The sequence below is a fragment of the Dermacentor silvarum genome, chromosome 2 (genome assembly GCF_013339745.2).
Source record: "Dermacentor silvarum isolate Dsil-2018 chromosome 2, BIME_Dsil_1.4, whole genome shotgun sequence".
NCBI classification, from domain to species: Eukaryota; Metazoa; Arthropoda; class Arachnida; order Ixodida; family Ixodidae; genus Dermacentor; species Dermacentor silvarum.
In genome coordinates, this window is record NC_051155.1 from 40,163,010 (window position 1) to 40,178,637 (window position 15,628).

Below are 15,628 nucleotides of genomic sequence, written 5' to 3' on the forward strand. Positions count from 1 at the left end.
GCAGGCGCACGACCGTAAGGGTCAATCCTTTCTGCCTAGCCTCGCACGTCACCGGGGGTTCATATGTTCGTGCAAATAAAAATTATTATTATTATTATTATTATTGCTTGTTCCCTAGCCTGCTTTTTCCCCACTTTTGCACTGCAGTCGCCCATGACTGAAGCGTACCGAGTTTGGACGTTTGTGATTCCTAATTCAACATATTGTCACCTGTAGGTAGTGGGTCGAAGGCAAGAGTGGGTCGAGCCCAAGAAAACAAAGAAGACCGCGCGCTCTTTCCCTGCTCGAGGCAGCCCCGATGGTCGCGGTTTCCAAGAGCCAGCCGTTATACGGTTTATAAAACCTTCAAGACTACTTCTCGAGGCTCGTGACAAACTTATGGAGGTGCTGGGTAAGCGCCCTCACGGATGTTGCAGACTCCTCCAAGGATCCGCGCTACGAATCCAGTGCCTGTCGACACTCCCGTGCATCGGACCAGCCGCAGGATCAGGGGACTGTCCCCAGAAGTCGTCAGCGCGACATTTCCCACCACATCAACCGGTATGGCTAGCGATTCCCTTCAACCCGCCCCAACCGATACAGGAAGCAGGATGTCGAACCGGTACACACTTGAGTGCCCGCGGATCCCGAAGACGTTTCACGGCGCAATGTTCGAAGACGTCGAAGACTGGATGGTCGACTTCGAGCGCGTGGCCTCCGTGAATGAATGGAACGACACGGAAGAGCTCAGACACGTCTACTTCTACCTGGAGGATGGCGCGCGTACGTGGTTTCAGAACCGCGAGAAGAAACTGACGTCGTGGCGCGAGTTTTGTCGTCAGCTTTTGGAGACATACACCAGTGCTGATCGCCACGAATGAGCGGAACGTGCGATTCACGCCCGCGTCCAGTTGCCAAACGAAACTGTGACCACGTACGTCGAAGACATGACGCGCCTCTTCCGACGAGCGGATCCAAGAATGACGTAGGAGAAGAACCTACGTCATCTGATGCACGGGGTCAAGGAGCAACTCTTCGCTGGCCTCGTACGGAGCCCTCCAAAGACGGTCGCGGAGTTCTTGTCCGAGGCCGTGACCATGGAAAAGATGCTTCTGCATCGCTCGAACCTCTATGAGCGGCAAGCGAACAGCATGTCTGCTGCTGACATTTTCACGGCCATAAAAAGCAACGGTGACTGTCTGCGGGAACTCATCCGCTCTGTAGTGCGTGAAGAGTTGCAAAAGGCCGCTGTATCACCACACCCTACGGTAAGCTCCATAGCGAGCATTATCAAGGACGAACTGCACCAGGCGCTCCGTGACACCTTGCCTCCTGCTAACCCTGCGGCAGTACCTCCTGAATATCCCGTGTGACCTACGCGGAAGCCCTGAAGCGCCCTGCTCCCTCTCCGCCGCTGTTCGTTCGTGCTCCTCCTACGGTGTCAGATCAGTCGGCGCAGCCGATATCGTACTACGACGCTGGGTATACACCGCCGCCGTTTGTTCATGCCGCTCCATTTGCCCATCGTTCCGAGTAAGCGGTTCACTACGTCGACTACAGATGCCCGCCCCCTCGGAAGTCGGATGTTTGGCGCACACCCGATCATCGGCCCCTGTGCTTCCACTGCGGTAAAGCTGACCACTTATACCGCCAGTGCCCATACCGGCGCCTTGGGATTCGCGGGCTTTTCCGCATACTCGCCGCCTCCCCGATACGGCCAGCGACCCCGGGAGATTCAGGACTACCTCTCGCAGCAGTGCTTGCCACCGCCTGCCAGGCGGCAGTCGTGATCGCCATCTCCGAGGCGATTTTCATCTGCCCCCAGCGCTATTCTCCCGAGCAGTCGACCAGTCCCCGCCGGGAAAACTAACTGAGGCGATCTTTGGGGGCGAGGTCGCTGACGGTCGAAGCGCTGAAGACCTCCGACGGATGCAGTTACGGAAAGATACTGATCCTGCATCACCTGCAGCTGAACGGGACGACCGGCTTTCGCTCGATATACCAGTGACTATTGACGGTTATGCCGTTAGTGCTTTAGTGGACACCGGTGCAGACTACACGATACTAAGCAGGAAAATAGCAACGCAATCTAAGAAATTGATCACGCCCTGGCATAGCTCTGATATTCGGACAGCTGGCGGCCACGTCGTTACTCCACTGGGAGCCTGCACGATTAGAGTTGAGATTCCAGAATCTACATTCGTAGCGAGTTGCCTTGTCTTACGCGAATGCTCCCGCGAAGTTATTCTTGGGGTTGACTTCCTGCAGGAGTACGGCGCGATTAGTCGATCTGAGATCGCATCACTTTCTCTGCCGCACGAGCAATCGACGTGCAAGACAGCCAACGGCGCGACGACGTACTTCGTGTTTCTGCAGACAGTGTAACGCTTCCTCCACGAGCCAGTGTCTTCGTCGACGTCACATGCTGTGGCTTACGCGATGGCGAAACGGTGGCCGAAAGTAACTTGGAACACCTACTGAAGCAAGGTGTTTGTGTGGCTCGAAGTGTTATACCGATTCGTGCTGGTCATTCGCAATTGTTTGTTACCAACTTTAGTTACCAGCACCGACGCCTGTTCCGTGGCACTTCGTTTGCGTTTGCAGACGCAGTAGCAAACGTTAAGAACTGTTTCACGTCAGAAGTAGTCGAGACAGCAGAGACGTCTCTGGGCCATCTCGACATCAATTCTGAACTGTCCACCGATAGCCAGACAGCACTGCGCAAGCTCTTGCTTGAATTCAGGACCTGCTTCGCACATTCTTTTAGGGTACGCCAGACTTCCATCACTAAACACACGATCATCACGTACGAAGACGCACGCCCGATACACCAGCAGTCTTACCGCGTGTCGGAAAAGAACGCGAAGCCATACGTACGAAAGTCCGGGAGATGCTTGACGATGGCGTCATCGAACCTTCCAACAGCCCGTGGTCGTCTCCGGTCGTTCTTGTCAAAAAGAAAGACGGAACGCTACGGTTCTGTGTCGACTACCGCAAGCTCAACAGCGTGACTAAAAAGGACGTGTACTCACTGCCGCATATCGACGACTCGTTAGATAGACTACGGCGTGCCCACTATTTTTCTTCTCTCAATTTAAAAAGCGGGTGCTGGCAAATCGAGGTAGACGAACGCGACCGCGAGAAAACAGCCTTTGTGAGCCCAGATGGTCTCTATGAATTTCGAGTGCTTTCGTTTCGCTTGTGTTCAGCCCCGGCTACTTTCCAGCGAATGATCGTCACTAACCTTACTGGACTGAAGTGGCAGGCCTGTCTTCTGTACCTGGATGATGTGGTCATCTTCCCTGAAACGTTCGATCAGCATATTCACCGCCTACGGAGTGTGCAAGAAGCCATCCGATCGGCAGATCTCATACATAAGCCCGAAAAGTGCCACTTTGGTTATGAAGAGCTCAAGTTCCTCGGGCATGTATATAATACATACATATATATATATATATATATATATATATATATATATATATATATATATAATAATCTTTATTTCTCTCTTTCCACAGAATACAGAATGAGAGCGGACGTAAGGGTAAAAGCCGCATGCAGCGGCTTGAGAGAACCCCATTACGCCCCACATGACAGTATGGCGAGGAAACAGCTTAGTTATGACAAACGCAGAGGAATACTGAAAACATTGGAATACATTCTGAATTTGCAAACGTACAAGGGCAAAAATACTTACAGTAGGGATCAGTAAGAAAATATACGTACAATATTGAGAACAGCCTTAGTGCATTAACATTGTGTGATTTAACAACCAATAACGCAACATTAAAAAAAAGAAACACAGAATGAAACACCATCCATTAGTGCAGGAGCGGCAAAACACTAATTAACTTATTTTGGATAATTCTTCCAACGAGATGTTATTTCGTTCAAGTGTGTTGAGGTAACAGGGAAGTTTATAGGCGCTTGATTGAAATCAGTACACAGTCCGACAGAACGGTGTAGACCAAGCCGTGCAACGGCGTACATTGTACATGGGCACATGGCTTTGAAGGTTGAATAGCGTCAACACATCTGCGTTGTTTGTTCTAATAGCATTCTTGTACATAACAATTAACCTGAAGGCATAAAGATTAGACACTTGAATTATGTTAAACTCGGAATAATAGTTTTCTGTGTGGGCATACCATGGTATGTTAGCAACCAACCTTATCGCACGTTTCTGAGTAACAATAATCTTGGATAAATTTTGCTTCGTACTTGTGCCCCAGACAGTGTGGCAATAGTTAAGTATTGGAACTAAGAATACGTTGTAGATTAACAGTTTAATTCTTGTTGATAGTACATACCGTTGACGACTTAGCACCCCATTCACTTTGTTCATTTTTGATCGTATGGTATTAATTTGGGCATCCCAATTAAGCAATTCCGAGAAGGTTACTCCCAGACATTTGAAACTACGCACGATTTCAATATAGTTGTCCCCAAACCTAAGCATAATATCTTTTACAACTTTGTTTTTCGCTCGAAATACCATGGCTTTAGTTTTGCTTGTGTTCACCTTTAGGTAATTTTCCTGCGACCATTGATACATGTATTGCGAACACTGATTACCTGTAGAGGATAAGTCATTTTCTCTTCTACCCGTAATGAGCACCGTAAGGTCATCAGCGTCGGCAGTAAGGTTCACCGGTAGCTTAGTGTAAAATATATCATTTAAGTAAACTAAAAACAGCAAAGGGCCTAAGATGCTGCCTTGCGGCACGCCCGATTTTATGTATTGGCCATCAGACAGAGCATCATTGTGTGCCACAATTTGTTTACGATGTTGAAGGTATGACCGTATCAATAAATTAGGAATCCCCCTTATACCATAGTGGCTTAGTTTATTTACTAGCAAGTCATGGTTGATTAAATCGAAGGCTTTGGAAAAGTCAATATAAATTCCGAGGACAAGGAGCTTGTCTTCAAATGCATTTATGATAAGTTCCTTTTGCTTGAGAAGTGCCAACTCAGTGGATCGTTTTGGTCTGAACCCGAACTGATCATTCGACAAAACGGAATGCTTATCTAAGGAAGTAGTTATTCTCGTGTGAATTATTTTCTCTATACCTTTAGAAAGTACCGGTAGAATAGAAATTGGCCTATAATTTGAAAATTCGGAGGTATCGCCTCCTTTGTGTATCACAATAACTTTCGCAATCTGCATCTGCTTAGGAAATACTCCACTACTGAGACAAAGGCTGAATATGTATGTTAAGATTGGAGCTAACAAATCAATTACATATTTTAGAGGTTTTATTTGAAAACCGTTAATATCTAAAGTCCTACTGTTTTTAAGATTTCTGAATACAGAAATTATTTCATTTTCAGTTGTAGGGGACATGAACATCGACATCGAGACTCCTGGTGCTTGGTGAATTGACGTGTTGGTCGAATGAATGGGAGAGCAGAGTGTATTTGTGATATTCACAAAGAAATTGTTAAAGGCATTCGAGAGATCGCGCCCTGTCAGCACAGCACCATCGCTCATAATGCAGTTTGGACCACTGTTGTAGTGACGTCCAAGTAGTTTACCTAGTTGATGCCATCGATGCTGAGGGTTTGTGCTAGATATAATATATGAGGGTTTGTGCTGATATAAGTGCCATCGGGGCACGACCCGATCCAGACAAGCTTGCCGCTGTGGCCGCGTTTCCAGCTCCTGCCGATAAGAAGGCCGTCCGGTGCTTCCAGGGTTTATGCGCCTGCTATCGCCGGTTTATTCAAGGCTTCTCGAAGACAGCGGCACCCCTGACTCGCCTTACAAGGGACGATACGCCATTTGTGTGGGATATTGAGCAGCAGGCATCTTTTGCTGAATTACGACAGCGCCTGTAGTCAGCACACGTTCTTGCACATTTTGACGATGATGCTGATACTGAGGTGCATACCGATTCCAGTAGCATTGGCCTTGGCGCAGTCCTCGTCTAGCTTCAAGATGGAGTGGAAAGAGTTATAGCATATTCCAGCCGCTCCCGGTCCCGTGCCGAGGCGAATTATTCGACTACGGAGAAAGAGTACCTCGCGGTCATGTGGGCAATCATCAAGTTTTGCCCCTATCTCTATGGGCGCCCCTTCAAAGTAGTGACGGACCACCATGCCCTCTGTTGGTTGGAAAGCATGCTCGACCCTTCAGGACGACTGGCACGGTGGAGCTTGCGGCTACAGGAATTTGACCTCACCATCGTTTATATGTCTGGCCGTGAGCATGAAGACGCTGACACGCTGTCCCACGCACCCATTGATCCTGTCAGTCAGGAAACAGAGGATGATGACGGCTTCCTGGGCGCCATTAGTTCGTCGGACGTGAGCAGACAGCAGCGTGACGACGCTGAGATTCGACTGATCATCGATCATTTAGAGGGCCGCGACACAACCATACCACGCCATCTGTCTCACTCGCTAACGTCCTTCTGTCTACGAGACAACTTTCTGTATAAGAAGAATGCTGGTTCGACCAGCCGTGCTTACCTCCTGGTGGTTCCAAGGGACATGCGCGACGACGTCCGCTTCGCTTGCCATGACAAGCCGACGTCTGGTCATTTAGGCTTTCCAAGAACACTCGCTAGAGTAAGCGAAATGTACTACTGGCCCGGGCTACTACTGGAAATGGACTGTTCCATTTCTTCATCATGACTGCATGTTTGAGCGTAGCCTTGTACTACCTTCAGTTTATATCTCCTATTTAGCTCTATTACGACGACTGCTACCCTTCCCTTATAGCTGTAGAATTTATCAATGATGCCTGCTATGTTCGTATGAATTTGAAATCCTCCCGCGTATTCTCTATTCTGCAAGACCTCAGTAGCAGAAGATGTGGCCGTTTGTTAGCGCGGTATGAGCTTCACCACTTACAACCTCACTAAAGCCAGTTTGACGCTTGCCGGGCTTTCGGCAAGCGTCAAACAGTACGTTAAAGGCTGTAGTGAATTCCAGCACCGCAAGACACCATCCGTTAAACCGGCTGGCTTACTTCAGATAATTGAAGCACCTCACACGCCTCTCGACCAAGACGGCATGGACATTCTCAGACCATTTCCTCTGTCTGCCGACGGCAACAAATGGTTGATCGTCGCGACTGATTATTTAAAACGCTATGCTGAAATGCAGGCGATCCCACGAGCCGCGGCCTCAGAGGTAGAGCAATTCTTCATGCGCCACATCGTCTTGCGTCACGGTGCTCCCCCCACTGTAATAACAGGCAGAGGGACAGCATTCACAGCGCAGCTTTATGGACGAAGTTTTTGAAATAAGCAACACCAGGCATCGCAAGACGACCGTGTACCATACGGAGACCAACGGACTTACCGACCGACTGAATGAGACGGTCACAGACATGCTCGCAATGTACATCGACGTCCAACACAAAACATGGGATCGGATCTTGCCTTACGTCACCTTCGCGTATAACACCGCCGTGCAAGATACGACGCACTTCAGGCCCTTTCGCCTTCTCTACGGTCACGAAATCCAGACGATGCATGACGCTATGCTGCCGTGTCAAGACGCTGACCTATTGACAATTGACGCCGAGGAATTTGCAGAGCATGCTGAGGAAGCTCGGCAGCTCGCGCGGCTGCATATCGGCCAGCATGAGCAGGCACACGCACGACGCTACAACATCCGCCACAGGGACGTGTCCTACAATCCAGGGGACCAAGTTTAGGTGCGGACCCCCTTTCGCCGTCGTGCCCTCTGTGAAAAGCTGCTGAGCCGGTATTTCGGTTCGAATAAACTGCTCCCCCGCGTCAGTGACGTAAACTGCGAAGTTGTTCCGGACACAACATCGCAGACACGGAGTATGACACAAAGACAACCGATCTCAGACATAGTTCATTTTGTGCGCATGAAGCCGTACATTGCGCGTCCGTAACTTTTTTTTGTTTTCGTTTTTTCTCTCATTTCCTTCTTTGTTTCAACTTTTCATTTATCTTTGGGAGCTTGTTTCTTCGTGCATTGACTGTGTGTCGGTGTAAGGTTAATTTTTTTGTGCACTTTCGCTTTGCGTGCCTTCTTCTTCTTAATCTTCTACGCCTATTTTTTTTAGCATCGAGGCGATGCTTTTGTTCGGAAGGGCGGTTATTGCCACCTGTAGGTAGTGGGTCGAGGGCAAGAGTGGGTCGAGCCCTAGAGGACAAAGAAGACCGCGCGCTCCTTCCCTGCTCGAGGGAGCCCCGCCGGTCGCTGTTTCCAAGAGGCAGCTGCTATACGGTTTATAAAACCTTCAAGACTACTTCTCGAGGCTCGTGACAATATTCATAGAACTGTTCCATTTCTTCATCATGACTGCATGTTTGAGCGTAGCCTTGTACTACCTTCAGTTTATATCTCCTATTTAGCTCTGTTACGACGACTGCTACCCTTCCCTTATAGCTGTAGAATTTATCAATGATGCCTGCTATGTTCGTATGAATTTGAAATCCTCCCGCGTATTCTCTATTCTGCAAGACCTCAGTAGCAGAAGATGTGGCCGTTTGTTAGCGTTGTATGAGCTTCACCACTTACAACATCTCTAAAGCCAGTAATATTCGGACGCATGTATGATATAACAATTCAAAGCTTTTCATTGGAAGAACATTCTTTGCCCACGTCAGCCGTTTTGAGCCTTATCTATCCGGCCTCTTACGGCAACCCCGTGCCCCAAGTTGTGTACCTTCTTTGACCGCTGGGTGTGTCCCTACCGCTTGGTAGGTTTGTCCGCTAGGTAGGTGCTGGTGCCAAGTGGTCGTTGTATTGTCGTCATTCCAGCCCAGTGATCTTACTCATGTCATGCCGTCATCGTTACGCCTTTTTATTCCGACTCAGTTGGCCAAGTTGTCTAATAGCTGGGGCCAGTAGGTACGGGCTCATAATACCATAGAGTTAGTACAGTGACTCTAGAAGAAAAGCTGGGCGAAAAAAGGGGGAACCGCAAAGGCACCGCCATGTTGCTACAACTCATTCTTGTAGCGCTAAAACATTCAAAATATTATGCAAAAGCAAGCACTTACACGTAACACGTAGGCACGCACAACGTTTGATGTTCATTCCGTATATTTTTCAGGAAGATCGGATGGCTATTTAGAAAAAGTTGATATAAAATTTACGTTTGCAGACGTTTTAACCATAGGGAGCTACCATATATATTGTAAGGCAGCAGCACAGCTGTTGTCTCGTCGCCTTTATTTGGCTGAGCCACGCGCTGAACGAAGACGACGCGCACAGTGATGATGATTATGTAAAGGTGAAGAAGATGAAGGATTAATATTTTGCTCACACTAATTACCCCCTCGCGCGAAAGCGGCCAACCTGGCCGCTGGTTATAGCGGTGCGGTACGTCGTTAGGAGGGCTTTAGGCGCGAAACGTGGACAATTTCTGTGCCACGGTAGCGGCCATCAATGCGTGACAACGGGAGTGACGCCGTAGTTCACTGGCGAAGTTTGCTCTACAACAGTGTAGGGCCCTATAAAACGCGACTGAAACTTTTCGCACAGGCCAGGAACTCGAGTGGGTGTCCACAATAACACTTCATCGCCGGGGCTGAACTGAACGACGCGGTGAAATGCATCGTAGCGAGTCTTCCTATCCTGTTGACTTGCCTCGGTGTTGAGGCGGGCGCGATGGCGACACGCGGCAAGGCGAGATATTAAGTGCTCACTCAATGACGCCGACGATTTCACGGGGGCATCAAAAAAAGAGACGTCGAGGAGAGAGGTCGGTTGACGCCCGTAAACTAGAAAGAATGGTGAGTATCCAGTAGTGCGCTGTGCAGCGGTGTTGTAGGCAAAAGTCACGAATGGCAGGATGGTATCCCAGTTGGTGTGGTCAGCGTTGATGTACATCGAGATCATGTCAGAGAGAGTTCGATGGAAGCGCTCTGTGAGGCCATTAGTCTGAGGATGGTAGCTGGTAGTCGTCTTATGGATGGTGTTGCATGTGCGTAGGACGTCCTCGAGTAGCTTCGACAGAAACGCCTTGCCACGGTCACTCAAAAGGACGCGTGGCGCTCCATGTCGTAGAAAGATGGCTTCCAGGAAGAAAGTCGCAATCTCCTCCGCGGATCCTGAAGGTAGCGCAGCAGTTTCGGCGTACCTAGTCAAGTGGTCAACTGCAGTGACGACCCATCTCTTGCCGCTAGCTGATAATGGCAGCGGTCCGTAGAGGTCAATCCCGATGACTGCGAATGGAGCGTCAGGACAGGGAAGAGGTTGCAGCAGTCCAGCCGGAGGTGAAGTGGGCCGTTTGCGGTGCTGACAGAGCGAGCAAGACGCGACGTATTTCGCTACGCAGGTGGCAAGTCCAGGCCAGGAAAAACGACTGCGGATGCGTTCATAGGTCTTGTGAAAGCCGAGATGTCCAGCCGTGGGATCATCATGAAATGTCTTCAATATCTGTTCCCTGAGTGATCGAGGAGCGACAGGAACCCAACGCTGTCCTTCGGGGTGGAAGACATACCGGTAGAGGATTGATTTTTCACACTTGAAGTTCTGTAACTGGCGACGGGCTCGCGCGTTAGGAGGACGAGATGAGCCGTGAAGGCGTTCCATAATTGAGTGGCAGTAAGCGTCGTCGCGTTGGTGGGACGCGAACGTCTCAGGGTGGAAAGAAGGAATACCGTTGAGAGCGGCGAGTGAAAGAACTGCAGAGGACGCGTTTACAGGCTCGGTGACGGATGGAGGCTGGCCGGGAACGTCGGACTGCGGTGGTAACGGACAGCGGCTGAGAGCATCTGCATCGTTGTGTTTCTTGCCGGATTTGTACGTGACGTCGAAGTCATATTCTTGCAGACGAAGTATCCAGCGACCTAAACGGCCAGATAAATTCTTTAACGTCGACAACCAGCATAAAGCATGGTGGTCGGTCACGACCGTAAAGTGGCGGCCGTGTAAATACGGTCGGAATTTTTGGATGGCCCAAACAACGGCGAGGCACTCCTGCTCAGTGATTGTATAATTTTTCTCGGCCGATGTTAGCGTCCGACATGCGTATGCGACCACGCGTTTCCTCAAAACGTTGTCGTTGCAAAAGAACAGCGCCGATTCCATGGCCGCTGGCATCAGTATGGATTAGAGTGGGTGCGGACTCATCGAAATGACAAAGCACTGGCTCAGACGTGAGGGCACGCTTTAAGTGTCAAAAGCCGCTTGGCACTCGTCTGACCATACGTATGGAGTTCCTGAAGGGAGGAGTCGGTGAAGCGGAGCCGCGATGGTAGCAAAGTCACGTATGAAGCGCCGGAAGTAAGAAGCCAGGCCAAGAAAGCTGCGAAGTTCTTTGGAGCGTTGGGGCCTCGGAAAGCATAGGACGGCTGTAATCTTTTCGGGGTCAGGCCGAATGCCGTCTTTGCTTACGAGGTGGCCCAGTACTTTAATAGTCTTGCTGGCAAAGTGGCACTTTTTGGTATTCAGCTGAAGACCAGCAGCAGAGAGACACGTCAGAACTTCATCGAGGCGCTGCAAGTGGAGTTGGAAGGTTGAAGAAAATATGACTATGTCGTCAAGGTATCACAAACAAGACTTCCACTTAAGGCCCCGCAGAACAGTGTCCATCATTCGTTCGAAGGTTGCTGGTGCATTGCAGAGGCCAAAAGGCATGACGTTAAATTCGTACAGTCTATCTGGTGTTGCAAAGGCAGTTTTTTCCTTGTCGGCCTCATGCATCGGAATTTGCCAATAACCCGAGCGTAAGTCAAGACTGGAAAAGTATTCCGCGCCTTGCAATGAATCTAAGGCGTCGTCAATGCGAGGCAAAGGATATACGTCTTTTCGGGTTATTTTGTTCAAGGCACGGTAATCAACACAAAATCGCACTGAGCCATCTTTCTTGCGCACCAAAACGACGGGTGACGACCAAGGGCTGGCGGAGGGGCGGATGATATTTCGCTCGAGCATGTCGGCAACGTGCTTGTCGATTATCTCGCGTTCGGCGGAAGAAACGCGATATGGTCGACGGCGGACAATAGAACTTCCATCGACGTGTATGCGATGAGTTGCCGCTGAAGTCTGTCCCAAGAGAGGTGAGTGTACGTCGAAGGAAGATTTATGTTTCGACAACAAGGCCAGTAGTTGATGTGCTTGCTGCGGAGTCAGATCCTTACTGATTGCGCTGGCGAGAGCAGTAGCAGGAGCAGCAGCTGTAGGTGGGCGTGGTTCTGCAGTACCAGTACTCGAAGCCATCACCGAGACAGGCTGTGTGTCCACACCGCAAACCACGACAGCACCTTTGGGAAGCAAAATCGGCTCATTTGTGACGTTGAGTACTGTGAGAATGGCCGTGGCGTTGATGAATCGAACGAGACTCGACGCTAGTGCAATTCCTTTGGAGAGGCAACGGGCTGATGGGGTGACTAGAACATCGCCATTGTCAATTACGTCGGAAGCAATCACAAGAAGTTGCTCGTGGCCAGGTGGGACCACACAATCGGCTACGGTTCGCAGACGGTGGCGGGACTGAGGCCCCTTGTCGGTGTCATCGGTCTCGCGCATGTGGACAAGGCGCTGTCGGCAAGAGATGAAAGCGGCAGCGGCAGAAAGAAAGTCCCAACCAAGAATGAGCATATAAGCGCAGGAAGGCAGCACTGCGAACGGAATATGGTGGCGAATCCCATCAAAAGAACTCGAACGGTACACTGTGCCGATGGCCGTATCGTAAGGTTATTCGCGCTACGTAAAGGAGTGCCATGGTAAGGTGTAGTGACCTTGCGTAGACGAGAGCACAAATCGGCATGAATAATAGAAATAGCGGCTCCCGTATCAACTAATGCTCGAACAGGCACACCTTCAGCATACACTAATAACAAATTGGCCGGGCTCTCAGGAGGTGTTGTTTGTCCGAGCGATGCAGCTTCCCCTCCAAAAACTGCACCATCTAGTTTTCCGAATGGTAGTCGGTATGGGTGACTGGCTGGAGAGGCGATGTTGAGCGTCGGAGAGGGGAAGGAGAGCGGCGGCGTCCTGGACGGCATTTTCGAGGAGCGTCGGATGGAGCGGGCGGGGAGAAGGAACGTGTTGAATGGCGGCGCTGGTATTGGCTCGGAAAGGACACCAGATCCCTCTCGTAAGCATCGTAGCCGCGGCGTTCGTCCTGCTGGCGCTTTCGACAAAACCGCGAGATGTGGCCTCGAATGCCACAATAATAACAGATTGGGCGGGGGGAGCGCCAGGGGGCGTAAAATGCAGGTACAGGTGCACGTGGTGTAAAGGCTGCGATGTCGTTCTGAGGAACCGGAAGGGCACGCTGAGCGACGGAAGGCTGCATGGCAGCAACTTGGGCGTACGTGAGTGGCGGATTTGGTGGTGTCAGAGGGTCAGGGCGTACAGCGGAAACCAAGGAAGACAGCTCGTCCTTGATGATGTCTCGTAGCCCAGTGGACGTAGAGTGAGCTGGAGGAGCAGCAGAGCACGACAGGCCTTGTGCTTGAAGCTCTTCGCGGATCAGAGCCCGAATCAACGTGCGCAAATCGGCATCCGAAGAAGGTCGCGTGTCAAAGACGTCAGGCTGTAACCGGATGGCTTGTAGGGTATCCAGATGCTGGCAGGTCGCGATGACATCGTCTACGGTGGTGGGGTTTTTAACTGCTAGTGCGTTAAACGCAACGTGTCCAATGCCTTTTAAAATGTGTCGAACGCGATCGGTCTCGCTCATTGCCGAGTTGACGCGGCGGCAAAGGGAAAGGACGTCTTCAATGTACGAAGTGTACGTCTCCCCTAGTTGTTGCATGCGCGCATCGAGCTGCCGCTTTGAAACTTCAGAACGGATGGATGGCGTTCCGAAAATCTTCCGGACTTGGTGCTGGAAGGTGGTCCAATCGGGCAAGGCCCTCTCGTGGTTAAAGAACCACGTCTTCGCGACATGGGACAGGTAGAAGGCGACGTGGCGAAGTTTCTGAGTGTCGTCCCAGTGGTTGTACTCACTCACCTGGTCATAGTTCTCCAGCCAGTCCTCGACGTCGTCGCGCGGGAGACCAGAGAATATAGTGGGGTCACGCTGCGGGGCGGTAACGGTCCATACGGAGGCGGCTGGTTGGGGGGCAGCGGGGGTGATGCCGGAGGCTCCGGGTTGCGGTACTTGGGTCATGGCAGTGGACAGGCGGAGCAAACGGCGACCCGAACAAAGCTCCAGTGGAACTCGACGGCGTAGAGGTCTAGGGGATCGAAAGCAATCTCCACCACTTTGTAAGGCAGCAGCACAGCTGTTGTCTCGTCGCCTTGATTTGGCTGAGCCACGCGCTGAACGAAGACGACGCGCACAGTGATGATGATTATGTACAGGTGAAGAAGATGAAGGATTAATATTTTGCTCACAATATTGACAAAGGCTCTGGATCGTCTTGATTGCGCTCCTCATCTGAATCGCATCTCATCGTCTGCGCCAGCGCGCCTGCATAGGGTGGCGATTTGAATGCATGGGCGCTATGGGGCGCTTTTCCTCTAGAGCATACACCCTGCGCTGTATTCCTATAAATGTCCACACTGTGATCAACGTGCAACACTTTACCACATGGTATGGGCTTGCGCAAACACACCATAGCTAACACCCATAACACACCCCACCACACGGCAATGGGAGGCAGCGCTGTCCAGCTCCGACTCGACGAACCAGCTCAATCTGGTCAACCGAGCAAGAAGGGAAGCTAAGGCCGCTGGACTCCTGGACTGAGGGGACCACCCACTGCAGAGCGGGGGAGCTACCTACGCTCGCGTGCTCTTTTTATTAAAGTTTATTCTCTCTCTCTCTCCTCTAGAGTTGGGTATATTAACTCTATGCATAGTAGTAGTAGCCTTGCCGTAGTACGGCCCCATATCATGCCGTCATTGTCTTTCGCGTTCATGCCTCTATTGTCAGACCTCCATCGTGGTCGTGTCATCATCATCACTCCAGCTACGTATCTGACTGTCGTCTTGCCATCGTTATCATACCGGTTTCATGATACAGTCGTAGCCACGCCATTGTGACCACACACTCATAGTTATCCCATTCTTCTCATGTCGTTGTCTTGTCATCGTCGTCACTGCAACTTCGTCATACAGTCGTCGTCATGGATTCGTTGTCGACCCTTTTCGTCATTCTATTGTCGTAACGCTGTCGTTTCACCATGGTCATCACTGCAGTACAGTCATCCGATTGTCGTGATGCAGTTATCGTAACGCCCTTCGTTGATCCATTTACATCATTCCTTGTTCGTCTTCTACCTTAATCATGATGTCATTGAATCATGATTATGTCGTCGTTGTCTTTCCATCACCGTCACACATACGCTATAATGCACCCTTTGTCATACCGTGCTCGCCATGTCGTCTTTTTCATGCAATCGTCGTCATTTTCGCTTCTTTATCCGGTTGTCATTCCGTCGTCGTCACACCATCGTCGCCATCTCATTGTCATCATGTCGTCATCGTTACCTCGTCGTCATTACACCATGGTCGTCATTTAAGAATTGACGTCTCATTGTCGTCATGCCGTCGTCATTCTATATACGCCTTTGTCGTTCCATCGATATCAATTTTTCCTCATTCCATCGGCAGTGCGTCAGCGTCATGCAGAAATGTGGTATATAGCCAAATCGATGAAACGCTCCGAATCACCACTGCAAGTGTTGAACAAGCGGGACTTCAGGAATATGGTCTTTCGGTACATTACTCGAGTGCTATTCGCATTACCGTTGTC